This window comes from Vicugna pacos, chromosome 11 (genome assembly GCF_048564905.1).
Source record: "Vicugna pacos chromosome 11, VicPac4, whole genome shotgun sequence".
Classification (NCBI taxonomy): domain Eukaryota; kingdom Metazoa; phylum Chordata; class Mammalia; order Artiodactyla; family Camelidae; genus Vicugna; species Vicugna pacos.
The window spans coordinates 68944835-68972190 of record NC_132997.1 but is presented as its reverse complement, the minus strand read 5'-3'; the positions used below and the strand labels follow the sequence as shown (position 1 = coordinate 68972190).

The window sequence follows — 27356 nt, the reverse complement described above, 5'->3', positions numbered from 1 at the left end:
CAGTCATTATACTTCTGGTCCATCATAAAGCCATTGTCTGCAAAGTCCTATTTTTCATCAACACAAACTCATTCTTCATATAGTGAAAAAAGGAACACGGCTACAGTGCACATAGAATTCAACACTGCTTTTAGCACTTAACATCTTTTCAGGCACCAGGTATTATTATGCTTAGAACTGTGCATAGGTTTATTATTACTTAAGTGTGTTTGTGTTTAGAATTATATGACAAACACGGAGGCTTGGAGAGGTTGCTAATTCATCCAAAGTCACACAGCTGATAGATCCAGCAGCCCAGACCGAGCCTGCGGAGCCTCAACGCGGGGCTTTGGTACTTTTTTCCTGAACACCTACTTTGGACAAGACAGTGTTCTAGGCCCCAGGAGGGAGAGAGAAAAGCAGGAAGGTTGTGCTCCCTCCTCTCAGGTAAGATTTAGCAGGGGAAACCAGACTGTGAAATAACACCAGCACCCGGGAGGATGCAGTCTGCCCTGGGAGAAATCCAAACCAAACACAGCTAGAGCACAGAGAATTCCGGCTGAAGAGACACAGGAGGGCTTCGAGGAAGAGCTGGCATTTGAACTGCACTTGAGTGAGGGGTAGAATATAATGAGAAAGCTGTTAAAAGGAGCAGAGAGAAGGCTGCATGCCTAGGGGCGCAGGGGAGGGAGGAAAGGGAAACAGAGTTATTATCGCCTGCCACTATTTGTGATTCTGCTTCTTAGAGTCATGGTCAGTGCAAAGTCAAACTCAGAGAGGATAGCCCATCCTCCCAGCAGCCTGTCAGGGGGGTCCTGTTAGGTATAGCTGTTCCCCCAACAGCTGCAGCTCTGCCCGGTTGCTGGAGGCGGTCAATGAATTCTTAACAGCTTTCTCCTGTCTCCCTGACTGCAACCCCCTCACTTCAGCTCCCACTCTGGATGTCATTTCGTTCACACTTGCCCAGTCGGAAAGAGGTGGAAGGCGCGGAACAATGGAGTTATCACCGTGGATTGTCAGAACAGCGGGGACCTGCAGGATCACCAGGACCCGGGCTTATAAAATGAAAAAAACACCTGATGGCAAATCTGACCCCCTCCACTCAGCTGGCACAGAGGATTTAAAAGGCAGCGATGCCTCAGGTAGGACAGGTGCTCTCCAGTCCCTGCTGTAACCACATCTACCTTTGTCTTACAGAGTTCTTTGCACCCCTGAAAAGTACTGAGTTCTGATTTCTGAGCTGATCAGCACTTGCGATTTAAAATAAAAGCACCAGTGCCCAAAAGCCTTGATCAAGATAATACTGTTAGTTAATGCCAAAGCTAAGAATTAAAGCTCAGACTTGCCTCTCCCTCCAGTGATTTTCCCAGCTGGAGCACGCCTACCCACGCTGTAAGGGAAGCAGGAGCTTATAAGATTTGCAGAGAAATCTTAACACAACATTCAAATGGCCACAGATCTTACACAAGGAATCAACAAATACGTACCTCTGTCCTTTTGCTTATGCAACTTGCCAGCCTATAGATGGTAGCCATTTAATTTCATTTGTTGATATCCAGCTATTTTCAAAAATCAGTACATGTATCATATCTTCAAAAGATAAAGACAACAAATTAGAGAAAGATGATAAAGAGAAAGCAAGAGAATACAACAGTAATGAATTGAGGCTGATATAAGATATCTATCATGAAGTACTATTTGTTGATCAGAGGAAAGTGGCACATCTGCCTCCAAATTTTTCAACAGTGAATTTTTCTAGTCCATCATATGACGCTGCTTCCCAAGGATAAAATCAAACTACTTGCCAAGAAGAAAAGCAATAGCTTTTCATAAATAAAGCCAAAAGTCTCACTGAAGGGGTCTGGCATTGCATGGTATAATAAACCAGGTGACACAATGCCCTCAGCAGATTTGTTACACAGCATAATTTACTTAGGTTTCTCTGTGACTTCTGACTTTTGCACAACAAATCCCTGGGGAAACTTGAAACTTTGCCAAGGTTCCAGAAGTAATACCTATATATTTATTCCAGAAATAATTACCTCACTCATTGATGTATTAAAAGTGTTGAACTATGTATAGATACTATTATGATTATAAAATACATTTCATTTAAATTTAGTGCAGGATTCACAGAGGCTTATTTTCTCCTTCTCTCTTTGACAGCAGACACTAGAAGTACAGTTACCCTCATGGCGTGACGGTGGGTGAGAGGCTCCACATGACCCTGGGACATGGAAAAGAATCTCATTTTCAAATGCGGCCGCCATCCACTCAGACCGGTAAGTACAAGTGCTGTACCAGCTGTCAAACAGCAACGTCCTCGTTTTTAATAAATGCAACTTGTACTATCGAAGAGAAATTGGGAAGCTCTTATTTGGAGGACTTAATAGATTGTTTATAAATATTTTTCTCTTGACTAAGAGTTTGAAAAGAGCACAAGAGGATTCAAATTTGTAATCCTTGACAGTTACCTGGCGTGGGTGCTTTGCTCTTGCTACTTAAACTTGAAGCTGAGCTAGAGGATCGGTTGACATTCTTTTGTGAAATTTGAGAAGCCTAATAAGGATGTACATCTCACCTCCATTCTGAGAGGGGATTCAGGCAACATATGGGAAGAAGGTTGAGTTTTTATTCATCATCATATCTGCATCCCTCTGCCTTACCCCCACAGACTAAAATGCAATCTGTATTCCAGAAGGCTCTAAACAGGATGGCCAAAATTGCTTAACCCAGAACATCTCACGGCCAACTGATTCCAAATGACTGTTCCACCATTTTAAAATATCACTCCTGGAATGCCTAATTTTGAGGTATGTTATTTCCTACTATTTCCTTCATGAAAAACACGTACCAAGAGCATTGAGCGAGGTGACTTGCTATGTGAAATTATTAAATAAGAACTAATTAAAAATCAGTTGCTCTCTGCAAACCTGTTTTTCATGTTAGTAGATCCAATCTGTAGTTCTTCCCTTCTGTAATAATTAGACGGCGTATCAGGCTTTCTACTAAGAGCTCTCCTAGATCACAGTATTGGAAACACAGCAGCTTTATATAAAAGGATGTTCATCCCAATGTGTTATCAGATGATAAGAAACTAATTAAAACGAAGGGAAGTGAGGACAGAGCCCACACTTTATCTCACTGGAAAAGCTTGCCTGTTTGATTAAGGGGCACCCCTACTCACTTTGATTCTTGTGGAATATTATTTTTCAGATTCTGTACAAGCATCAGTAATTGACTGTTGGGGAGAGAGAAAGATATTTTGGATTGATTTAACCAACTTTTTGTTCACAACCAAAAGCTGATTAAAGGTCAGTAAAAAATAGTTCTATGTTAGCCCTCATAGAATTCTGTATGAAACGAAACGAATACATCTCTATAGAATAGCAATGGCTAAACCTCACTTCTTCCTCATCTGAAATATTAGCTTGAGAAACTCATAGTTACAAGGAGTAAATTGGCCAATGTTTTTAATGGAATGTGTTTTAAGTAGTAGGTTTTAGTAAGGAGTTCTAGTGTTTATCTTTTCAAAAAATGGAGTCTATTGCATTCTGGAGGTAACCAAATGGTGCTGTACCTATCATTTGGCAAAAGCGAATAAATCTGCAAGAAACATGGCCCACCCTTCAGCACATGCTCTGAACTTAGGCTGGTGTGGGCAATAGTTCCTGGGTGATTTATTTAATTTGAGCTTCATGATCACAGGTACTAGTGGGAAAAGGTGAGTCAGCGATTTAGTCACAATTTTTCTTAACTTTTTCTTTAGAAGTATAGTTGATTCACAATGTAGTATTAGTTTCAGGTATACAATTGTTTCAGAATTTTGTAAATAATACTCCACTTAAAGTTATAAAATACTGGCTATATTCTCTGTACTGTACCCATATATCCTTATAGCTTATTTATTTTATACATTTTGTTTTTTAATCCTCTACCACTATCTTATTCATCCCCCTTCCCTCTCTCTACTCATATATGTAAGCCTGTTTCTGTTTTGTTGTATTCATTTCTTTGTCTGACTTACTGCCCTAAGCATAATACCCTCCAGGTCCATTCATGTTGTTGCAGATGGCAAAATTTCACTCTATTTATGGCTGAGTAGTATTCCAGTGTATAGGTATATCACATCTCCCTTATCCTTTCATCTGTTGATGGACATCTTGGCTATTGTAAAAATAATGCTATGAATGTTGGGGTGCGTTTATTTTTTCAAATTAGTGTTTTCATTTTCTTTGGATATATATACCCAGGAGTGGGGTTGCTAGATGTTAGGGTAGTTTGAGTTTTAGTTTTTTGAGGTACCTCCATAAACTGTTTTCCATAGTGGCTGCACCAAATTACATTCCTACCAACAGTCTACAGGGTTCTTTTTCCCCACATCCTCACCAACATGTATTATTTGTGGTATTTTTGATGATAGCCATTCTGAAAGATGTGAGGTAATATCTCATTGTGGTTTTGGTTTGCATGTCTCTCGTATTGGCAGTACTGAGCATCTTTTCATGTGCCTATTGGCCATCTGTACGTCTTCTTTGAGAAAATGTCTATTCAAGTCCTCCACCCATTTTTTAACTGGGTTGTTTCTATTTTTCATATTGAGTTGTATGAGATTTATATATTTTCCACATTCACCCCTAATCTGTCATGTCATTTGCAAATACTTTTTTCCCATTTAGTAGATTGTCTTTTCATTTTGTCAGTGGTTTCCTTAGTTGTGCAAAAACTTTTAAGTTTAATTAGGTCTCATTTGTTTATTTTTGCTTTTGTTTCCCTTGCCTTAAGAGACAGATCCAAAACATTGCTATGATTTATGTCAAAGAGTGTTGTGCCTATGTTTTCTTTTAGTAGTTTTATGGTTTCTGGTCTAACATTTAGGTCTTTAATCCAGTTTGAGTTCACTTCCGTATATGATGTAAGAAAATGTTCTAATTTCATTCTTTTACATGTAGCTGTAAAAGCTTTTCCAACATCATTTTTTGAAGAGACTGTCTTTCTCTATTGGATATTCTTGCCTCTTTTGTCATAATTGTGTAGGTTTATTTTTGGGTTCTTTATCCTATTCCTTTGATCACTGTAGTTTTATAGTAGAGTCTGAAGTCTGGGAGCATGGTATCTCTGGCTCTGTTCTTCTTTCTCAAGATTGTTTTGGCTATTGAGGGTCTTCTGTATTTCCACACAATTTTTAAAAATTACCTGTTCTAGTTCTGTGAAAAATGCAATTGGAATTTTTCATAGGGATTGTATTGAATCCATAGATTTCCTTGGGTAGTATGGTCATTTTAATAATTCTTCCAATTCATAAACACAGTACATCTTTCCATCTGTGTCATCTTCAATTTCTTTCATTAATGTCTTACAGTTTTCCAAGTACAGGTCTTTTACCTCCTTAGACTTATTCCTAGATATTTTATTCTTTCTGATGCAATTATAAATGGATTGTTTCCTTAACTTCTCTTTCTTAGTGTAAAGAAATGAAACAGATTTCTCTATATTATTATATCCTACAACTTTACTGAATCCATCGATGAGCTCTAGTAGGATTTTCTGTGTATAGTATGATGTCATCTGCAAAAGGTGATGGTTGCTTGTCCTGAGGCATCCCAGTAGTGGTGCCTACAGGCTGATGGGCAGGGGTGGGTCTGGGTCCTAAGGCTAATAAGCTAGACAGAGGATTCTAAATGATTCCACACTAGGCAGCACCAGTGTCCACATGGAAGAACAAGCTCCCCCAAATTACCACCACCAGCATCTACGTCCCCAGGGTGAGCTGCAGTTGCTTCCTGCCTCTCTGGAGACGCTCCAAGACAGCAGGTGGGTCTGACCCAGGCTCGCTTCAAATCACTGCTTCTGCTCTGGGTCCTAGAGCATATGTGATTCTGTGTGTGCCCTTTAAGAATAGAGTCTCTATTTCCCACAGCCCTCTGGGTGTCCTGAAGGGAAGACCTGCTGGCCTTCAAAGCCAAACATTCGGGGAGCTCGTCCTCCTCCTCTGGTGCAGGATCCCCAGGCTGGGGAGCCAGAGGTGGGGCTCAGATCCCTCACTCCTTGGGGAGAGCCTCTGCAATCATAGTGATACTCTCATTTGTGGGTCACCTCCCCCAGGGGTATGGGTCTTGACTCTGCCTCTACAACCCTTCTCCATTGTGGTTCCTTTATAAATTTATTAAAAATATATTTAGTTGTAGAAGGTTTTTTTGGTCCTTCTCATCAGTATTTTCTCTGTAAATAGTGTAATTTTGGTGTGTCCATGAGAGGAGGTGAGCTCAGTATCTTCCTACTCTGCCATCTTGACAAATCTCCAAGTAACTTGCTTTACATGGACCGCAGAACTTGCAAATTCTGGGATACAGTCAATGGTTAAATTACAAGCAAATTCTTCCTATTCCTTGCTTCACTTGCTCTGTCAAACATACAGCACTACCACACTGAGATACCACTTCATACCACTAGCATTGCTAGTATCAAAACACAACAACAACAAAATAGAAGGTAAGTGTTGGCCAGGATGTGGAATAACTGGAACCCTCATGCCCATCTGATAGTAATATATAATGGTGCAACCTACATGGAAAACAGTTTTTACATGGAAAACAGTTTTGTGGTCCCTCAAAAAGTTAAACATATCACAGTGAAAAAAATGCAACAATGAATATATGTATGTTCATGTATAACTGAAAAATTGTGCTCTACACTGGAATTTGACACAACATTGTAAAATGACTATGACTCAATTAAAAAAAGTTAAAAGTTAAACATAATTACTGTATGATCCAGAAATTCCACTTCTGAGTACATGCCCAAAAGAAATGAAAGCAGAGACTTGAGATACTTGCACACCAATGTTTGTAGCAACATTATTCACAACAGAAAAAGGCAATAACCCAACTCTCCATCAACAGACAAATGGAGCATATCTATATAATGGAATATTATTTAGCCATAAAAAAGAAATTCTGATAGATACTATGACATGGCTACCTTGAAAACATGCTAATGAAATAAGCCAGACACAAAATGACAAATATTGCATGACTCTGCTTATATATGATATTTAAAATAGGCAAATTCAGAGAGACAGAAAGTAGAACAGAGGATACCAGCAGAGGGAAGAGGAAGGTATTGTTTAATGGTCATAGAGTGTCTATATGGGATGATGAAAAAGTTCTGAAAATAGATAGTGGTGACAGAAAATAGTTTTGTGAAGTACTTAATGCCACTGAGTTGTACATTTAAAAATGGTTAAAATGGGTTATGTCTACTTTACCGTAATGTTTTTCAGAAATACAGCACTAGAAGCCACTATGATCAGCCCTGACTCTCTCACACCCCACGTACATACCATGATTCTGTTAGCATTTGCTGCATCCAAACCTAGGACCATTGAAAGCACCACAAGAACCCCTGGAACTGTCTGTCCTGGGCAGCCCTGACAAATTCCCTGGGAGGACAGGCCTATCCCTGATAGAAAATACTGTGAGGCCTCCCGGCGATGGTTTCATTAGGCAACTGGCTTCCACAGCTGTAAACAACTTATTTTGCAACAGTGGCTTGAATTGTGTATTGACAAGAATTATACGACTATTCAAATTCAATGCGTTTAATTAGGTTATAAGGGAATTAGTTATGAGTATGTACCTGATAGAATAATTTAAATCTTTAAAGCACTTGCATGTTACTGGTTGAAAAAGTGGGAATTTAAAAGAGAGAACCCTCCTACCTTGTTGGTGGGAATGTAGTTTGGTGCAGCCACTATGAAAAACAGTATGGAGAGTCCTCAGAAGACTAAAAATAGACTTATATCATATGAGCCAGCCACCCCACTCCTGGGCATATATATCCAGAGGGAACCTTAATTCAAAGAGATACATGCACCCCAATTTTCACAGCAGCACTATTTACAATAGCCAAGACATGGAAGCAACCTAAGTGTCCATCAACAGATGACTGGATAAAGAAGTTGTGGTATATTTATACAATGGAATGCTACTCAGCCATAAAAAATAATAAAATAATGCCACTTGAAGCAACATGGGTGGACCTAGAGACTGTCATTCTAAATGAAATAAGCCAGAAAGAGAACAAAAAATACTATATGGTATCACTTATATGTGGAACCTAAAAAAAAAAAGACAAACGAACTTATTTGCAAAACAAAGACTCTCAGAGAACAAACTTGTGGTTACCAGGGGAGGAGAAGGGTAGGAAGGGATAAATTGGGAGTCTGAGATTTGCAGATTCTGATATATATAGAATAGATACACAACAAGTTCATGCTGTATGGCACAGGGAACTATATTTGGTATCTGGTAGTAACTTATGGTGAAAAAATATGAAAACGAATTTACATATGTTCATGTATGACTGAAGCACTGTGCTGTACATAGAAGCTGACACATTGTAAACTGACTGTACTTTATATGTATATATAATGTTAGAACTCCCAAACCTCCACTCCCAGAAAAATTTGACCCTAAGGAAAAAGTTATCCACTGATAAATGAAAGCCTCCATCAAAGAGCTATACTGGCCTAAGCAGAACAATGCTTTAAGCATATCTGGAAGGACAAATAATGAGTACCTGGATCTAGAGGAATATTCTCTGCTATCATCCAATGAGCAGTTAAGAGACCAAAGTCATCCCTCACACCAGTGACTGCCCCCATCACGTCCCTGCCACAGATAAAACAGATCCTCTCTGGCTTCCCAATTTCTCCTTATCTCAGGGAAAGGGATGAGGCTGGAATCCAGGAATCATCATAACAAAGCACACAAAAGAGCAATCAAACTACTGGCTACTGTGCTTTCCTTTGCCATGACAAAGGTTTTCATGGAAGATACTACTAGGTAAGTAAGAGCCTAATGATTCCCTTCAAGGAACAGAAATATCCTGCTGCAAATCAAAGCATTTACCATCCAAGTGGTAACTGTGTGTCTTCTATCTCTCTTAGTAACAGCTGTAGTTGAACCAGAAACAACTCACCCTCCTGCCACGCTCCGAGCTGTCCTTACTTGGTGTCACAGCTTCTCTTGGTGGGTAAGAAAATACCTGGCATCAGTAACAGCTCCAGTACTGCAGCAAGATGACCCCAAATCAGCAGTTCTCAGACCCAGAAGGACCTCTCACTCTCCCATTTTACGCTGAGGCAAGGAGAATTGGAAAGCCCTACCTGGGGTCATACTTTTCGTTAGTGATGGATAAGGAACTGACCTTCAGAGGTCCGCATTCTTCATTTGGTGAACGCTCCTTAAGAATACGCTTCTGTCGTGGACACAACAGAATCACCCAGCCTTCTGGAAGGTAGTCATGGCTTTGGTAGGTTTGTTTCATTTGAACGATGGGAAAATATGTTTTTCTCTCTTCAAGCTATTTACTGTGAGTCACTGCTCAGGAAGGTGGCCTCCGTTTGAATGATTCATGTCATGACAGCCACTACAGACTTGAAACTCTTAAAATGTCATCAGGCCTATGATGTATTAGATTTTACTTAAAACGGGAAAATGCCAAGTTGTTCAAAAGTGGTATTTTTCTTTCCCTTCGTAGCTAGGATTTGGTGAATAGTACAGTACTAAATTCCAAATGGCAGCTTTCAGTTTTTTTTTTTTTTTTTTTTACTATCAAAATTTGACTAGTGATACAGACTTGGCTTCCTAGTTTGTTTTGCAAATATGGTCACAATTGAGTTTGTGGCCTAGACTCAAGCAGTGATTTGTTTCTCATCCCAACAGAGTCTTCTCTACAGAGTCATATGTTACCAAGAAGGAAAAGTCTGGATTCACATCCAGGTTTTACCTTCACCACCTCTTGTAGCTTTAGAACCACCATCAACTTTTCTGTACCTTGGTTTTCTCATCTCCAAATTTGATACCATTTCCACCCTTGGTCTACTTCATATGGGATGTTGTATAGACTAGCTGAGACTAACCCATTCAAAAATGCTTTAGAAAGAATAAAGTGATCTACTATTTACTAAAATAGGTCTCAATCACCTCCCCCCACCCCACAGAAAGTTTGAGGAAATTATTCAGCCAGGTCATAAAGAACTCAAGCACTGCAGTAGGATAGGTTCCTTGAGTGAAGAACCAAAAGGAAATGGAGGATTTTAATAGTTAAATCATCTGGTGTATAAGCATTTATTAGGGAAGCTGGATGTGGACTGAGCGTGGAGTTCTTGGACAGAAAAGCAGCAGTGGGGCAGAGGTGGGGGCAGGAGTGGTGTAGAGACTGAGCAGTAAGGTTACTCTAGACAAAGGACAACTAAAGGAGAGGAAAGGGGAGAATAACGGCAGTCGGCGAGGTGACAGAAGAGGCAGTAGAATCAGGATAGAAAACTAAGTGGATGCCTCCTCCTGCAGATTCCCTTTCCCTTAACGCTCCTTAGTCTTTATCTGGGAGTGAGTGGTTCAATGAATAAATATTTATTAAAAGGCACCCACTGCATGCCAGGCCCTGTTCTAGGCCTTGGCAAAATTAACGGATACAACAGATGAAATCTCTAACCTCACAGAACTTACGTGTTAGGTGCAGGCAGTGGGAGGAGAAGAGAATGAGCAACAAACAGAACGACAGATACCCGAACCCCTATCACAACTTCCTATCAGCTAATCATTTATTATTTTATTCAGTAAAGATTAAGTGGCTCCCCTCTCTCAAGCACTGAGTTACGCTCCCACTAGGGAGCGTAACCATGGTCTTCACCTTCATAGATCGGGAGCCATACAATTAAACAAGTAATCCCGTTAAATGAAATAAGTAGCCTGACAAGCAATGTACCTGATTCTAAGAAATCTTACGGGAGTGCATCACCTATTCTGGGGTTGAGGATGGAGGTAAAGTGTTCAGAGAAGACTTCTTGGGTGAAGTAATAAACTGACACCTAGAGGATGAGCCCCTGTGAGCCAAGTTCAAGGGGCAAAGTCAAGTCCTCTTAAATATGCCAGTGTCCTGTGTAAGATCATGGCACATATGGGAAAATGGAAGCGTTAAAGAGAGCCAGCCTTTCTATTTCTTCTCACTAGCATTATTTTCACTTACTTTCTTCTAAGGAGGACGAAACACCCAGCATATCTATTTCCAGTTTATTGCCTTCCCTCCAGACTCCTTTTTATTATCCCGAAAGGTACCAGTGGCACAAATGGGGAAATGCTGCAGTTTAGGAACCAGTGGAAGTAACCAAACAGGTTTCTTTCCATTCACCTTCAACCCATAATTTCAAGTGATGTCTTACTGCCTCCAAGTGTCACTGCTCCTCCTGTCCCATGAAATGGCCTCTCAGTCTGGGAATAACAGATATGCACTAACAGCTGGCATCTTCCCTAGAAATAGCTGGCCTTGCCTCACACGTGATTTTTCCTGAAGCAGCTTGATGCCCAGAAGAGCAGTTGACCTCCGTCAGAATTATATCCTTTCCTGTGTCTTCTTGCTAGATATGAGATGAGCTGTTACTGAGCTCTGTTCAAGTCATCCGGGGCCACGCGTGAAAAATAAATAACTGAGCATGACTAAAATGAATAATCTATTATCAGATGCATTTGCATAATTAAGCTTGCTCCAAAACATGGGCAAAGCACAAACCAGCAAAATGGCATTGCATATCGACCACAAAGCCCTGGAAGGTGAGTCTAGCAAACCACGATGAAGTCAGAGCTCTGTGTGCACAGATTAGATAAATGCATCCATTCAGTGACTGGAGGACAAATGACATGCTCAGAATTTTTTTAAATGTAGCTTCTTTTCATTCAGACTAATATGGCTTCTGCCCAAGAATGGAGGCTTGGGAGAGGCAACTTAAACCAAGAGAAGGAAGACTTGGGGCCTAGGCTCGGTTGCATCTTTGATGTGTTGCCGATGCCTCTAGCCGGACACATGAGCAGGCTTCGCTGCCACTTCATTTCTAAAATTGTGTAACAGTAGTTTCCCCACCTACCTAGTGGGCTGTAGAAAGCGCGAAGAAAACTCACATCTGCCCTGGCTCCCTCCCACTGTGGGAACACAGGCAGCCTTTAGAGGCCCACATCCTCACCGTGGAGTAGAGGGTGGGCGTGGGTTTGCTCATGCTCTACAGGAATTCATCCTGAAGCGGAAGAGCTCTCCTTCTGACCTTTCCCTCTGTCTGTTTCTCATTTTGGAGAGAAGCATCAGAGCCAGCAGCAAACAGAGGCCTGGGGCTCTCAGTCTTCCTTAGAAAGGAGTTTCTAAGAGGGAAATATGGTTAAGAAAGACTGTGTAGTCTCCTTTGACCTCCTACAAAGGCAGAAGGTGGAAAGATCAAGGAGAATGTAGTTGGGTCTCCTAGTACTGAGGGAAAAACTGTCAGCACAAAGACAACTCCAGACTTCTGGGTTTTTTTCTTTTCAACTTGAGCCTTTTTACAACATCAAGAGGAGAAAGTGGGCTGCAGGCTACCATTTATATTACTATTGTTCCTGTCTGGTTTTGTGAGAGGAAATTCTACTCCTACTCAGACAGAAGCATGATCTATCAGTAGCAGCTGTCACCCAGGGGTTACCAGAGGCTGGTTTAATTTCTCTCTCCTTTCTCATGCTTGCACTGAAGCTGCCTTCTAGGTCAAAGGAGACAACCATCTGAATTCATGAGAACCACTTTTCTGTCAATACTGTATGATAGTCACATGTCACTAATTTAGACAGCACCATTTTATGCATTATAGTCTGCTAGCCAGCCTCAAATCAGTTAAATGGCTTCATAGAGTTCATTTTCAAAGGCCTTCCTTCCCTCAACCTCTAATCAAACTGTTATCCAAATCACGTTGTGGTCTCAGGGAGTGGAAATGTATGTCCTTCAGCAGAATGAGTGACCTCTGGGGATGCGGCAGCAGACCTAAGTGAAGAGCAAGAAATGGGAGAGTGGAAGACAGTGATGACTGTGAGCGAGGGGTCTGGTCAAAGCATGCAGGTGTGGGGTGGGGGGAGTCAAGGTGGGAGGAGCCTCTTCTGTGGCATCAGAAATCAAAGGTCTACACTCTGGAGTCCTTCAGAGTGAGACTAGTGTCTCAAGAGCCTATGTGTCAGCCTCTTAAAAGTGGCCAGCAAGACACAACTGAAGAATGGAAATGGGAGAAGTCAGAGAAGAAAAGTAGGGATGAATGTGAGGGAAGAAAAGAAACCGGTATGTCCAATTTCCCCACCGTGCCCTTCCTCCCAGCTACAGGAGCTGAGAAGGCAGGGACAACAAAAGGAAACCTCTGGCAGAGAAGGGCAAGAGAAGGGAACCACTGTATAAAGATTCACTGGGATGATCTAAATAAAAAGGGATACAAAACACTGCCTGGCAGGACGTCACATGGTAAAAATCCCTATAATTGATTTCACTAGGATGAACCCAAGAGACCTGTTTGCAGTAATTCACATCTCTGAAAATAAGTCATTCAGTCTGAGCCACAGAGCATTAGAAAAACTGGATTTTGAAGAGAGTATTAAAAGAAAAAAAATGAGCCAGTCAGAGCATACTTTGAAAGCTAAGGTTAAAAACATGGCTTTTTCTCTCCAGGGAGGAAACAATTGCTGTAGGAGGCATTGTGGTTGTTTTCAAAGACATTATGATGGGCTGGCAGTCTCAATAAAAGGAGCGGCAGGTTTGGAGTCGGAACTTGGGAATGAAAACCTGAAAGGCAACAATGGAAAACATTCACCACACACTATCATCTTTGGGGTCCAGTATTAAAGCTATTATTAAGGACAGTAAATATATGCTAGAGATGGGGTTTGAAGACAATCCGAGAGTTTTGTATGGACAGGAAAAATGTTTCTGGTGTGAAAAATATCCCTTCGTGTTTGCACAAAATTCCTTCCTTCTTTGACACTCTGAAGATTCTGGCTATTGCACCATTTACCCTCTTCTCATCTCTGATCTGTTGACCTCCGGGTGTGCTCACTGTCACGGAAGACCTTGGCTGTGGCTCGTGATCTTTCTATTCCACCTCATGACTCACTATCATCCTGAACAACTTCAATCCCTCCAGACACCAACAAGGCAGACAAACCCTCAGCCTTTTCAATTCTGGTGCCTTTCAGCTCCACCTCTCTTCTGCCACACAGACCCGTATCTACACTATGGCTTTTATCATCTTGGAATTTTCTGCTTGTGAAATTTCAATCATTTATTTACTCATTCATTTTACAAATACCTACTGAATACCTACCTCGTGCCACCCACTGTGCTAGTTACTGTAAAAGCAGCTATAGGTAAAAGAGACAATATTCCTTACTTTGTGTAGCTTATCAGCTAGTGAGGAAGACAGCGAAAGTAACAGGCACTTACAACAGAATGTCATAAACATTCGCTGGCATGTGCTGGGGAGTCCACAGGAAGAACATCTGATCTGGATGTAGGCTGTCATGTAAAGCTTCCTGGACAAGTGATGTCTAAACTGAGATGTTAAGAATAAGTATGAGGAGGCCGGGGGGGGGGGCAGGGTCCAGATCAAGATGGTGAAGTAGGAAGATATTGAACTCACCTCTTTCCACAAACACACCAAAACTAGAACTACATACAGAACAACTATCTCTGAGAATGACCTGAAGAATAGCAGAACAGATTTTTAAAACTAAGGATATAAAGAAAAGGCTACATTAAGACAGGTAGGAGGAGCAGAGACATGCTCCAGTCAGAACCCACACCCCTGCGTGGCAATTCACGACTGGAATGGATGTCACAGCCATAGAGGTTCCCCTTGTTGTCTAAAGGGTCCCAGCCTCACGTCAGGCTCCACAGCCTGGGGTACCTACACCTGGAAGACAAGCCCTTATAATGTCTAGCTTTGAAAATCAGTGGGGCTTACATCCAAGAGAGCCAGAAAGCTGTGGGAAATCAAGACTCCACTCTTGAAGGGCTCCTCCTGCACAAATTCACTCTAAGTCCCAGTGCAGAGGCAACACATTAAAAAACACCTGAACAATACAAGAAGATTCACTGACTAATTTTAAGGCATGTAACTCAGAGGGACAGGAATCTGGGGGAACTTTCTCCAGGGACAGTAGCACTAGGAGGCCCCCCTCTTCCCTTTTAACTTATCCTCCACCTAGCTGGCCCTGCACTGGCAGGTGCCATTTCTGTCACTCTCCATCAGCCTAGCTAACACTGCACACCCAGTGTTCCCCTGAGAACCAACCCACTCAACCCAGCCAGCACCTCCAAGGCAGCTCCCACTCTAGAGAGCTAGGTCTACCCCATCTGCGTGAGAGGCTTCAACCAGCACAAGCATCTCTCCAAGGTGGCTCCCACTGCAGAGGATCAACCACCATGCCGGAGCATCCAAATATTCATGACCAAAAAACTAGACAGTCAAGTGAGGGACCAACCCCACTCACCAGGGTGTCTACAGCAGTTGCTGGCAAGCCACACAGCCAGCTGGTCTGGGAGCCAACCCCACCCACCAGCATGCCTACAGCAACAGCAGCTGAATCACGACAGGAGGGTGCACACAGCCCACACAGGGCACACCTTTAGAGCACCTGGGTCCAGTGACCCAGGGGTACTGTGCCCATGGGCCCCACAGGACACCATCTACATAAGGCCACTTTTTCAAGACCAGGATATGCAGACAATACACCTGATACATAAAGACAAACACAAAGAGTTAGGGCAAAGTGAAAAGACTGAAGAGTGCATTCCAAAAGAAAGAACAAGACAAATCTCAGAAAAAGAACTAAGAAAAACAGAGATAAGCAATTTACTAGGTAAAGAGTTCAAAACAATAGTCCTAAAGATGCTCACCAAACTTGGGAGAAGAATGGGTGAACATAGTGAGAACTTCAACAAAAAGAAAATATAAGAAAGAACCAATTACAACTAAAAAATACAGTAACAAAAATGAAAAATAAACTAGAGAAAACCGACAGCACATTAGAAGATAGATTAGCAATCTAGAAGACATGGAATCACCCAACTAAAGCAGTAAAGGAAAAAAAAAGAATTAAAAAAAGGAGAATAGTTTAAGAGATGTCTGAGACAACATCAAGAAAACTAACATTTGCATTATGGGGGGCCAAGGAGGAGAAGAGAAAGAAAGAGACAGAAAACCTATTTGAAGAAATAATGGCTGAAAACTTTTCTAATCTGGAGAAGGAATCAGACATCCATGTTTAGGAACATAAAGCAACCCAGACAAGATGGAACCCAAAGAGATCCACACCAAGACACATTAACTAAAATGCCAAGTTAAAGATAAAGAGAACCTTAAAAGCAACAAGAGAAAAATATCCAGTTATGCATAAGGGGACCCCATAAGATCATCAGCTACTTTTTTAGCAGAAAATGTATAGGCCCATTGGGACAGGCATGATATATTCAAAGTTCTGAAAGGGAAAAAAAAAGTACAACCAAGAATATTCTACTCAGCAAGGTTATCATTCAGAATTGAAGGACATATAAGTTTCCCAGATAAGTAAGAACTAAAGGAATTCATCACCACTGAACCAGCCTTGCAAAAAATGTTAAAGGGATTCCTTCAAGTGGAAAAGAAAAAGTCATAACTAGAAACAAGAAAATTATGAAAGAAAAAATCTCACTGATAAAGGCATAAATATAGTAAAGGCAGTGGATCAACCACCTATGAAGTATGAAGGTTAGAAGACAAAAGTAGTAAAGTCATCTGTATCTAAATTACTTAAGCAATACACAAAATGAAAACATGTGAAACATGCTGTCAAAGACATAAAATGGGAGGGGTAAAAATGTAGTGTTTTTAGAATGCATTCAAACGTAAGTGATCATCAACTCAAAATAGACTGCTATATGTAATTGTTGTACATCAACTTCATGATAACCACAAGCCAAAAACCAGTAACTGATACACAAGAAAGTCATCAATTCACAAGGAAAAATAATAAGAACAGAACAGAAAAGACAAAAAAAAATTAGAAAAGCATTAACAAAATGCTAGTAAATACATACCTATCAGTAATTACTTTACATGTAAATAGACTCAGTCAACTATAATAAAATGTTTTAATCAAAAAAGTTTTTTATAAATATAAATGGACTAAATGCTCCAATCAAAATACCTAGATTAGTTCAATGGATTAAAAAAACCACAAGGCTCATTAATATGCTGCTTACAGGAGACTCATTTCAGACCTAAAGACACACACAGACTACAGACAGAAGAATGGAAAAGATATCCTATGAAAATGAAAAGAATACTGGGGTAGCAATACTTATATCAGACAAAATTGATTTAAAACAAAGACTGTAACAAAACACAAGAAAAGGCATTACATAATGATAAAAGACTCAATCCAAAGAGTAGATATAACACTTGTAAATATCTGTGCACTAACATAAGAGCACCAACATAAGAGCAGCTAAGTACAGAAAGCAAATATTAACAGATATGTAAGGAGATACTGACAGGAATACTGTAATAGTAGAGGACTTTAATGCCCCACTTACATCAATGGATGGATCATACAGTGAAAATTATTATGAAAACACTGGCCTTAAATGAAATATTTGACCAGGCTGACTTAATATATGTGAAACATTCCACCCCAAAAGAGCAGAATACACATTCTCCTCAAGTACACATGGAACAAACATTATCCAGGACAGATCACTTATTAGGCCACAAAACAAGTCTCAATTAATTTAAAAAGATTGAGATTATATTAAGCCACTTTTCCAACACAGTGGCAGGAGGCTAGAAATCAATTTCAAAAAGAAAACTGCAAAAACACAAACACATGGAGGTTAAACAACTTGCTACTAAGCAGCCAAAGGGTCAACAAAGAATAAAAGAAGAAATCATAAAGTACCTTGAGACAAATTAAGATGGAAACAAAATGATCCAAAAATCTACAGGATATGGCAAAAGTCATTCTATGAGGGACATTTATAGCAATACAGGGCTACTTCAGGAAACAAACAAAAGTCTCATACAAATAATCTACTATTATACCCAAAGAAATTAGAAAAAGAACAAGCAAAGCCCAAAGTTGGTGGAAAGGAAAAAATAAAGATCAGAGCAGAAATAAAAAAGAGACTAAAACAACAGCAACAACAACAACAGAAAAGATCAATGAAGCTAAGAGCTGTTTTTTTGAAAAGATAAACAAAACTGATAAACTTTTAACCAGACTCATAAAGAAAAAGAGATAAAGGGTGCAAATATATAAAATCAGAAATGAAAGAGAAGTTACAACTGATACCACAGAAATACAAAGGATCATAAGAGATTACTACAAACATGTATATGCCAACAAATTGAACAACTTAGAATAGATAAAATCTTCAAAATGTATACTCTTCCAAGACTGAAATAGGAAGAAATAGTAAAGTTGAACAGACTGATCACTAGTAATGAAATTGATTCAGTAATCAAAAAACTCTAAACAAACAAAACTCTAAGACTAGATGGTTTCACAGGTAGATTCTACTAAACATTTAAGCAAGCATTAATACTTGTCCTTTTATAAGGAAGAATGTTTCCAAACTCATTCTACAAGGCCAGCATTACCCTGATATCAAAACCAGGTAGAGACACACATAGAAAAATTACAGCCCAATATACTGGATGAATATAGAAGCAAAAACCCTCAACGAAATATTAGCAAACCAAATTCAATTAATACAATAAAAGAACCATAAACTACAATCAAGTGAAATTAATTCCAAGGATGCAAAAATGGTTCAATATCCACAAATCAATTAACATGATAAGTACATTAACAACACAAAGAATAAAAATCATATGATCATCTCAGTAGATGCAAAAAAAATGACAAAATTCAACATCTGTTTACAATAAAAGTTTTCAACAAAGTTGGGATATAGGAAACATATCTCAACATAATTAAGGTCATACATGACAAAAACACATCTAACATTACACTCAGTGGTGAAAAGCTGAAAGCATTTCCTCCATGATCAGGAATAAGAAAAGGATGCCCACTCTCACCACTTTTATTCAGGTAGTATTAGAGGTCCTAGCCACAGCAATTAAACAAAAAACAAAAAACAAAACAAAAAAAAAAAGAGACAGAGAGAGACAAAAGCCATCAAAATTGAAAAGAGGTAAAACTGTCACTGTTTGCAGATGACATGATACTATGTATACAAAACTCTAAAGACTCTACCAAAAAACTATTACAACTAATAAATGAACTCAGTTTCAGTATATTAAATTAATATACCAAAACCTATTGCATTTCTATACACTAATAATGAACTATCAGAAATAGAAATTAAGAAAACAATCCCATTTACAATTGCATCAAAAAGAATAAATACTTTGGAATAAATCTAACCATGGTGGTGAAAGACCTGTACTTTTCATCAGTGGAAGATATTTAAGACCACACAACACATGGAGGGATATACCATGCTCTTAGATTGGAAGAATTAAATACTGCTGAAATGTCCATACTACCCAAAGCATTCCCAGATTCAATGCAATCCCTATCAAAATACTAATGTTGTTTTTCACAGAACTGGAAAAAAAATCCTAAAATTTGTATCAAACCTCAAAAATGCCAAATAAACAAAGCAACCTTGAGAAAGAAGAGCGAAGCTGGAGCCATCAGGCTCCTTGATTTCAAGCTATACCACAAAGCTATGGTAACCAAAACAATATACTGACAGAGGAACGCATTAGTGGAACAGAATAGAGAACTCTAATAAACCCACTCTTAAATGGTTAATAAATTTACAACAAAGGAGCCAAGACTATGCAGTGAAGAAAAGATTGTCTCCTCAATATATGATTTTGGAAAAACTGGGCAGCTACATGCAAAAGAATGACACTGGATCATTTTCTCATACCATGTACAAAATAAACTCAAGTTAAAGACTTAAAGGTAAAATCTGAAACCATGAAACTCCCAGAAGAAATGATAAGCAGTATACTCTAACATCAGTCTTAGCAGTATTTTTGGGGGATCTGTCTCCTTAGGCAAGAACAGCAAAAACAAAAGTAAACAAATGGGATTATGTCAAACTAAGAAGTTTTTGCACAGTGAAGGAAACCATCAACAAAATGAAAAGGCAACACACTGAGTGGGAAAGAATATTAGCAATTGATATATCTGATAAGGGGTTAGTATCCAAAATATATAAAGAGCTCATACAACTCAGTATCAAAAAAATATTAAAAAATTAGGAGAGGACCTAAATAGATATTTTCCAAGAAAGGCATACAGATGGCCAAAAAACACATGGAAAGATGCTCAATGTCACTAATTATCAGAGAAATGTAAATCAAAGCCATAATGAAATATCACATCACACCTGTCAGAATGGTTATTATCAAAAAGACAACAACAACAACAAAAAAATGTTGGTGAGGATGTGGAGAAAAGGGAATTCTTGTGCCCTCTTGGTGAGAATATAAATTGGCACAGCTACTATGTTAAATCATATGGAGCTTCCTCAAGAAATTAGAGTTATCATATAGTCCAGTAATTTCAATTCTGGTACACAAAAACACTAATTAAAAAAGATACATGCATCCCTTGTTCATTGCAGCATTATTCACAGTAGCCAAGATATGGATGCAACCTAGTGCCCACTAGATGGATGGATGGATAAAGAAGATTTGCAGTGGGGGTGGGGTATAGATATGTACACGATGGAATATTACTCAGTCATAGAAAAGAATGACATTTTGCCATTTGCAACAATATAGATGGACACGGAAAGTATTATGCTAAGTGAAATGTCGACAGAAGACAAATACTACATGATTCCACTTATGTGGAATCTAAGAAAAAACAAATGAACAAACATAACAAAAGAGAAAGAGACTCATAGACACAAAGAATAACTGGTGGCTGCCAGAGGGAAGGAGGGTAGGAGACTGGGCGAAACAGAGAAATGGGATTAAGAAGTCAAACTTCCAGATACAAAATAAATAAGTCATCAGGATGTAATGTACACCATAGAAAATATAGTCAATAATAGTTACAATAACTTTGTGATGATAAATGGTTACTAGACTTATCGTGATCAATTTGAAATGTATACATCGTCACTGTGTTGTATACATGAAACTAATATTGTATATCAACTATACTTCAATTAAAAACATAAAGAGAAAGAAAAATATGAGTTAGCCAAGCTAAGGGGGTGATATATGAGAAAGGAACGATGTTCCAAACAGAGGAAATAATATTTACAAACATTCAGAGGTAAAGGAGTCATGGCATATTTAGGATTCTGAAAGTGGTTCTGAAAGGGCAGATTTGGTAACTGACGGACTGCATACATTTGTTGAGGGAGAGGATGGGCAAGGATGATGCCCAACTTCTGGCCTGAACGTTTAGGTGAGTGTTAGTGTCATCTACTGAGGAGGGATGTCAGAAGAAAAGCAAAACTAGAGGAAAAGGTTAGAGTTTAATTTAGGATGTGTTGAATCCTTTCAGTAAGACATCCCTCTGGAGATGTTGAATCTTCCTCATCATTACACCCCACCTCCACCCACCAATACACAACAACACACAAATGCTTCATTACACGCCTAAGTCTTCTAAACATCCAAGACTCAGGTTAGGTGGTGCCATTTCTAAAAAATACTCTATGATGGCCGCTGCTCATCCATGCTAAATCCATGCCATCCCATGTTGACCCCTGTGGTGTCATACTGTGCTGCAATTTCCTCCTTGCTGATTTTCCCTGCTAGTCTATAAATTCTCCAAGCAATGGGAAATTTGTTATTGTAATTTTTAAAACAGTAGCCTTAACAAACGTGAGACTTACTTCTTTGATCATTCATGTTTTAGTTTTAGTTTTCAGCCCCTACATGAGCTGGAATTTCTAAAGCTAGGAGACAGTTCATTTCTTTCCTTCTTATCCAGTATCTTCCTCCTTAATACAAAAAAGAAAACACTACATCGTAGCCCAACACACCAGCAGCATCACCTGAAACTCTGACACAACTTTCGCCTTCCTTTTGCTTCCCCATGCTTAATGGATGCTAAGCAGGTACCTGTTAAAGCTTAATGAAAGAATGATTACCTGCATAAACAAGCAAAGCGGAGGGAATAAACTAGCATTTTAGTAGCTTTTCAGGAGGGAACAGTCTTTGAGTGGGAAAAGTGAATTACACATGACACTTTGGAAGGAGGGACTGCAATGAAGAATTAGCTAAACTACTGTCCATGCGAATCAAACAGGGATTCTGGGTTTCAGGACAGAGGGGGGAGATAAAGAGGGAGAAGGGGCAGCTGAGGCACTTGGTGGGAGAAAGCAGCCCAGTAAGGACACCCTGCAGGTGGAGGGACTGGGTACCTTTTTAATAGAACTGTCTACTGTGTAATTTTGATTTGTGGCACTGATGTAGTGAAATTCTGTTTCCTGTCCCAGCTGTAGGTCTAGCTATCCTCAAATGCCTTATATAAGAACAGTTTGTGCAAATTCATTCCTTCTCTGGAGTCGTGTGTGAGAGAAGTTAAGGAAAAGTAGAGTTCACTGAGAACAGGACCGCAGATCCACAAGACACCAAGGGAAGATGAGTCCTGGGGAATTCACTAGGTCTCAAATGCCTTGTGGGTACGAACTGTCAGTCGAGGTAATTTTATTTAACTCCCTGAGATGGCTAGTTTTATATGTCAGTTTAACTGGGCAACAGAGTGACCAGATATTCGGTTAAACATTATTCAGACTATGTCTGTGAGGATGTTTCTGGATGAGATTAACATTTAAGAAATAAGCTAAAAAGAGAGAAAAATATCATATTGTTACAGAAACGACAGGCCAGCCAAGAAACAAGCACCACTCGGAGGGTTGGAGTACTCAGATGTATTACACCGGCGGGCTCAGAGGGGCTTCTGCTCCGAAGCTCTGAGCACCTCCAAGACGTGTGCATGAGGTTTTATAGGGTTAATTACAAGCTTGGGGTATTTGGCCAATAGGCATGGAACAGCTTTAGCAGCATCATTATCACAAAAGTAGAGGCAGGGAGGCAGCAAACCAACATTTCAAGGCCAGATATGTCTCTTTGAAAATCCAGCTGGCTAGCAAAAAAAACATGAACAGGGAATCAGCAAACCAACAATAATTAACTCAGATTTACAAGTTAGCCCAGCAGAACTCAGATCAGTAATCCGACACTTGTTACACTTAGATTTGTGAGTTAGCTTGTTAGCCCAGCTGGGCTTTTCCTTCACAATATGATATCACTTACATGTGGAATCTTAAAAAAAGTGACACAAATGAACTTACTACAAAATAGAAACAGACTCACAGACATAGAAAACAAATTTAGGATTACCAGGGGGAAGCCAGGGGGGATAAACTGGGAGTTCAGGATTTGGACATGCTAACTACTTTATATAAAATAGATAAACAACAAGGACCTGCTGCATAGCACAGGGAACTATATTCAATACCATGTAATGGCCTATAATGAAAAAGAATATGAAAAGGAATATGTATATTTGTGTGTGTGTCTATATGTGTGTGTGTGTGTGTGTATATATATATATATATATATATACACACATATATATATACTTATATACACACACACGCACATATGTATATAAAAAACTGAATCACTATGCTGTACACCAGGAATTAATATAACGTTGTAAATCGACTACACTTTGACAAAAATAAATATTTTTGTAAATTTGACTAGGCAGACTAAGTAAAGCAGATTCCTCTCCCCAACGTGGGCGGGCCCCATCCAATCTGTTGTAGGACTGAATAGATCGAAAAGGCTGAGTAAGACTTTCTCTGCCTGCCTTGTCTTTGTCAAGCTGGGACATCAGTCTACTCCTGTCTTTGGACTTGGACTCAAACCGAAGCTTACATCACTGGTTCTCCTGTATTTGCAGCTTGCTGACCTCAGATCCTGGGACCTCTCAGCCTCCATAACACATGAGCCAATTTCTTATTCTTTATTAGGAATATATATATGTGTATGTGTATATATATGTGTGTGTATATACAGAGGGATAGATATAGACATATTCTGTTTCTTTGGAGAACCCAGGCTAATACAGTCTTCTTTTTAACCTCTGGAATGACAAAGAACCTACTCAAACAAATTTGCTAAGAACTGGCCACAGTAAAGGGCGCTCAGGCAGAGCCTGAGGAAACTGGGATGTCATTTCTCAGCCCAGATGCCTGCAGAAAAGACATACAGGCCAGTAAGACCACAGTAAGGTAAGATTCCAGGAACGGCTCAAGGAATCTTAAGAAGCAGCTTTGTGTTCAAAGAGGAAACTAAATAAAAGGAAAAGGGAGAAGCAGCTAGGGATGAAAAAGAGCGACTATGAGAAAACAGTAGGAAGACAGTCGTTCTTGAAGAAAGAAGACAAAAGTGCTTGCCTCAGTAGGAGCAGCTCTGTCCAAAACCCAGAAAGGTGAAGCGGAGTGAGGAGAAAGGCTGCAGGGGGGGACTGCTGTGGACGGAGACCCCAGCCAGTGAGGACAGGCACGTCGTAGATGGAACTCGAGTCCAAAAGGACGTGGCATGCCTGAACCCGAGAGGACAAGAAGTGCAGCAGGACAGAGAAGGGGGCTCAGAGAAGCACCTGACAGAGCACGAAAAATCGCCTGAACCCGAGACAAGCATAATTCAAAGCAGGAACACGTAACACAAGTGGCAAAGGAACGCAAGGGCACAGTGTGTTCCTGTGGGCTCTGAGAGAAGACACTTATGCAGTCTTCGCAAGAAAAACGAGATGCAACACGAAGAAAGGAAGATATGACTTCTGAAGGACTATATTAGAGGCTCTTCACTTGTTAATAACATGACTTGGCCACAGTTCTTCTAGTGGTAACAAAAAATAGCTGAAGATGCCTTAAGAAAGGGAAGAAAAAAATTATTAAGAGAATATTGAGTAATGCACTGATCTCAAGGATAGCCAGACCCCAGGAGGCTTTGGAAAAGGAAACCGTTACCAAGAAAACCAGCCATGATCTTTCTCCATCCCTGCTTCTCTCTGAGCGTCTATCTCCTTTTCCCAGCACAGAAGCTGGTGGAAGATGACTGTCTCACAGCTTTATGTCATTTCAAGACCCCCACACACACAGGCTCATTCTCACAGAGAAGATAAGACTGGATATCCAGATCAGGTGTTTTGGCTAAGGGGCAGAGTCACACAACACCAAACTGTCTGCAAGAACCCCTCCCTACAGGTGGGAACAGTTCTCAGAGAAATGGAGTTGTTGTAAGAAATCACCCTAAAGTCACGACTGCACCGGACAAATGGAAACATCGAAATGAGATGGTAAACAAGGATACTATATAAACATCACACATGAGATCCAAAAAAAGGGATGCTGGTAACTAGGATACGGGGTGGTGCAGGGAGGAAGTAAGCATCTAAAACCACATCATGTGACAAAAATAAAATCTAATTAATAGTAAAGAAGCACAATTATTTTTTTCTGCTTAAGCTGCCTAGTTAGCTGTAGATCGTCAGTGGTAAGACAATTCTACTTGGTGATAAGGAGGTTATAATTACCAAACAAGAAAAGACTAAGTACTTTCTGATGTCAACTGTTACTGTCACTGTTATCCTAGCAGTGAGACTGGCATCCTGTGAGTTGGGGACGTTTGCCATGTCATCTTCATGAGGCCAAAGTGGAGCCTTGGTGCCCCAAGACAAACTATTCTAAAAACAGAATTATAAAATAAATGAAAATTGATGCAAGACTGAAAGACAATTAGAGAAATGCAAATCAAAACTACAATCCAGTATCACCTTAACACCAGTCAGAATGACCAGCATCAGACAGTCTACAAATATTAAACGCTAGAGAGAATGTGGAGGAAAGGGAACCCTCCTGCACTATTGGTGGGGATATAAATCGGTGCCGCCACTATGCAGGTTCCTTGAAAAACTAAAAATAGACTTTTCATATGATCCAGCAATCCCATTCCTGGGTATATACCTGGAAAAGATAAAAACTCTTCATTCAAAAAGATATATGCACCCCAATGTTTATAGCAGCACTATTTACAATAGCTAAGAACTGGAATCAACCTAAATGTTCACTGACAGATGAATGGATAAAGAGGATGTTGTACATATACAGAATGGACTGTTACTCAGCCATAAAAAAAAACAATAAAATAATGTCACTTGCAGCAATATGGATGGACCTAGAGACCATCATACTAAGTGAAGTCAGAGAAATACAAATATATATCTTTTATATGTGGAATCTTAAAATGATGATACAAATGAATTTATTTACAAAACAAATAGACTCACAGATATGAAACAAACTTGTGGTTACCAAAGGAGAAAAGGAGGGATAGATAAATTAGGAGTTTGGGATTAACAGATACAAACTACTACATATAAAATAGATAAACAATAAGAACCTACTGTATAGTATATACTGGGAACTATCTTCAGTATCTTGTAATAACCTATAATAGAAAAGGATCAGAAAAAAGAATATATGTAGGTATAAATGAATCACTTTGCCATATATCTGAAACATTGTAAATCAACCATACTTCAATTTAAAAAAAGACCGAGAGACCGAAGTTTGAATGCCTTAAAAAAAGACTCAAGATAATTATACATAAAATTATTAAAAAGCTATACCTACAGAAGTAAAATAGAAATAGGTGAATTTCTCTATAAATACATTTTTTAGAGAATGTGTACCAGACAAACCACGATAAAATAAAAGGCCCCGGGGTAACTTACAAAATCAATTGCTGGCTAAATTGTCGTACATAAAATCAGAGGAGGAGTACACGCTTACCAAGGAAAGGATTTGGGGAGAAGGAAACAGACAAAAGACTAGATACTCACTGGGCAAGGAAATGGAAATAAATGGCAGGGGCATACACAGAAGTAACATCTTAAAAAAGGGATCAAAAATATTTTCATATTCTTACATTTCACTATTTTCCAGTAAGAGTTTAAAGTAATCTAAAATTAATGAGCCAAAGGAAGATAAAATAGACTATAAGTAAATAGGTAACCACAAGGCATGTATATGAGCTGAATCCAACAATGAATTACAAACCAGGAATGAGGTTAAATCTTATAATTATGCATTTTCTATAAATGGGGAACAAATTTATGATTTTCAGCCATCAACAAAAATTAGGAAACCTGATCAATTACATAATCCATGATGTTCACAAGATTAAAATAAAACAATTTCTCAGGAGAAGCTCAACCATTCCTAGTAGAATGTGGTTGCATTTTATAAGAACTTAAAATAATGTCGTATGAAACTAGTAATAAACTCTGACTTTTGCACAAAATTTGAAATACTGTGGTTCCCATAATTTTTTTCTTAATGCATAAATTCTTAATTGTTGTGGCAACTGAATTATAGACAGTGTTCATGCTATTGCCTGCTAGTGGTGCCAAGTTAGGTTGAGAACAGAAATATCCACCATCCTCTGTCATGTTCAATCTTGAGTTAAGAGCATATTAAAG

The 27356-nt window shown here is 39.4% G+C and overlaps 2 long non-coding RNA genes across 4 annotated transcripts in view; one reads left to right on the top strand and one right to left on the bottom strand.

The window, feature by feature from the left end:
* The window catches only part of LOC107034242 (uncharacterized), a 156519-nt gene that overhangs the window by 32847 nt on the left and 96316 nt on the right, over positions 1-27356 (bottom strand). For 2 of the 3 annotated variants that reach the window (XR_012077481.1, XR_012077479.1), the window contains exon 2: positions 1467-1569. This is a non-coding gene — a long non-coding RNA (uncharacterized lncRNA). Of the gene's footprint in view, positions 1-1466; positions 1570-2167; positions 2267-27356 lie in introns of those variants that run through there. The other variant, XR_012077480.1, reaches the window with a different exon arrangement.
* On the top strand, positions 2175-9460 carry LOC116282428 (uncharacterized). The gene is made up of 5 exons (XR_012077483.1): positions 2175-2261; positions 2678-2792; positions 3196-3293; positions 8705-8825; positions 8930-9460. It is a non-coding gene; the product is annotated as an uncharacterized lncRNA (long non-coding RNA).